General features: G+C 37.4%; 1 pseudogene; it reads left to right on the top strand.

The window, feature by feature from the left end:
• Nucleotides 1–2,400, top strand: part of LOC103069358 (60S ribosomal protein L17-like) — an 80,945-nt pseudogene extending 78,545 nt beyond the window's left edge.
• Nucleotides 2,401–2,927: the final 527 nt, after the last annotated feature.

Here is a 2,927-nt window from a genome sequence, read left to right as displayed (position 1 = left end):
GGGAAAGAGCAGGGTTTTAACCTGCAATTTGAATCCTTTTCTTTTATACCATTACTAATCCCCAGAATGTCTAGGTTGTATACATATGGCTTTCCAGAATGAACTCTACGTTCTCCAGCCTCCAAGCAGTCACCTATGGCTGGCCATGTAACTAGATCCTGGCAATGAAACCAAAGAGGAAGTGACCTGTGATAGCTTTTGGTTGACTTTCTTAAAAGGTAGCTGGGGGCTTCCCTGGTGGCGCAGTGGCTGACAGTCCGCCTGCCGATGCAGGGGACGACGGGTTCGTTCCCCGGTCCGGGAATATCCCACATGCCGTGGAGCGGCTGGGCCCGTGAGCCATGGCCGCTGAGCCTGCGCGTCCAGAGCCTGTGCTCCGCAACGGGAGAGGCCACAGCAGTGAGAGGCCCGCATACCACAAAAAAAGGTAGCTGGTATGAGTGTTTGCTGTTTTTCTCCCCGTTTTTTCAAGGTGATGCTTGGAATAGAAATTAATAGCTGGAACTCCATATTGGATCATAATGATAATAAGTTCTATACCATAAGCTTGACCTGGTATGGCCGGTCTTAAACTACTGTGGGTCCTTTATACTAACTCTCTATTGCTTACATCCCCAGTATTTCATGAAAGATAAATTTAACTTATATCTTGTTTTAGCCACTGTTTTCAGCTCTCTATTAATTATAATAGCTGAATTTAATCCTTACTGATAGATTTCTTAGTTTATATTAAAAATAATATAAAATTAATGTATTTGAGAACACTGGGCTACATATATATATATATATATAGATCTTTACTGTATTAAAATTAAAACTAAGGAATTAAAAATATGTATTAGCTAATTTAAAATGACAATAATAAACCCACTACATGTTAATATACTTCATGAAGAACAATTATATTTTCCAAAGCAAAAATGAAATGAGAAAAGTAACATTTTTAATGTCTGGCTTAATAGAGGAGACACTGGATGGATTCTTGCATCTGTTGTTGAATTTAATTTATTGCCATATGATTTATTGGTTAAAGTATATAAACAAAACCTAGCCTCACAGAAATATGCATTTGGAAAAGAGAGGAGTATCTTAATATTTTTGGATAATTATATTTTTCTCCAGTAGTATTTCAAAACTCAACGAGTGGTAGTTTCTTAAATGTTAGTTGCAGTCAATGAAACTGAAAGCATATCAATAACCATTTTATCCTGTTATATTAAAATTTATTGGCATATCTTACATTTTGGATGGATATTTTACCACTTTGGAAAATATTCCACTAAGTAACGAACTTCCACATTTGATACATTTCAATAAAATGAGAAAAAAAATCATTTTTTAATTTCACAACTAATCTCATCAGGGAAGCCATTGTGTTAGAAGATGTGGTCGTTCCAAATTTTCCCAACTTTTAATATTTATTTGAAAGCTCAAATGTTATCATTAGCAAAAATTACTGTCAGTTGCTGTCATTGAAGTGATAGGCTTTGTTCATTTTAAAAAGAAAATACCCGCCAGATAACTGGGACTGAATAACCATTGTTTGTCTGTTGTTCTTCCGAGTAAAAACTGAATTCTGTAAAAAGTAGCTAGTTCAGCTTGCAATTCAATCACACGAGTGCTTTGTTTGTTTAAGATAACCATCATACCTCAGTGTTCAGCAGAAATGCTTTACATGATCTTCCCATTTTATCACCCCAAATAATAAAAAGATGTGTACTCAAGAATAAATATGCAGTAAAATTCATAAATTCTACTGTTTCATCATGCAAAAACTGGCTTTTTAAAAAATTCTGAGTGAGTTACCCTATGACGCAGAGGTCCCAGCCAACAGAGACGTAGGCTGAGGGCAAGGAGAATGCAGAAAAAGAAATGGAAACGTAAGGAACTTCTTTCAGCCTAATACACATAAATATTTCCCCGTGTTAGGTATCCTTGTATATATTATAAATTAAGCAGCATTCTCCTTTTTTCCTCCGTTCTCTTCTCTCCTACTTTGAGATACGGCGAATTGGCGGTGGTGAACTTTATAATCTGTTACTGAGAATGCAGGTTGTCAAGGTGAGATTATGAGTGATTCGGAAAAGGAACGACCATTACTCAGAGGTTAGAAACAATGGCAGACCGGATATTTGATTTTTATTTTTGAGGCTGTCCTACCTTCGTCGTGGAACAAACACCAGCTCTTCTCTGTTCTCAAGCAGGCTGAGTTCCCAACCGGAAGTTACTTCAGCTAAGGGCTCTCCCGCTCATTCTTCCGTTTTCCAGTTTGCCGACTGCAGATTTTGGGACCTCTCGCTCTCCGTACTCAACGTAACCAATTCCGCGAGCTCTGCAGTCAAGGAGCGCGAGAACTCGAGAGCGGGAAGTGTAATTTCCGGTGGGAAACCTGTGGGCTGAGTTCTGAGGAGAGCGGCTGTTTCGCGTCCATTCTGAAGGTAGGCCTACCTCAAAAAAACGGAAAGTTTAGGTATTCCATTTGTTATTGTCTCTAGCTCTAGAGTATGTTCATTTCTTTTCTGGTTCACTCATATTTGTATCTCCTCTTGGTTCTGTTTCTGAGAAAGACCTTGCCTATTACACCCAGCTTCATGATTATGGTCCGTGAGTCACTTCAGACTCAAGCTTAGACTCTCTTTCTCTAGCCCTTCCTATGAATTTTGTAATCAACCAATTCCTAGTATTAAATATTCCCTTTTAATGTAGTAGAGAAGTTTTTCTATTTCACAACTGAAGCTGGACTGATGCAAATAAATTGTTTTAATATCACCCCAAATTATAATTACTTCTTTTGTAGTTGTTTTCAGTAACACAATTTTATGTTCCTTCTGACCCGAGTCAAATAATTACTTGAAATCTCAGTAGAATACTTTCTTTAAAAAGTGATGAAATTATTTTAATTTATCAGAAAATGTAGAGATTGTATA

Source organism: Lipotes vexillifer, unplaced genomic scaffold (assembly GCF_000442215.2).
Source record: "Lipotes vexillifer unplaced genomic scaffold, Lipotes_vexillifer_v1.1 scaffold770, whole genome shotgun sequence".
NCBI lineage: Eukaryota > Metazoa > Chordata > Mammalia > Artiodactyla > Lipotidae > Lipotes > Lipotes vexillifer.
The sequence above is the reverse complement of the archived record's forward strand: the minus strand, read 5'-3'. Positions and strand labels throughout refer to the sequence as shown.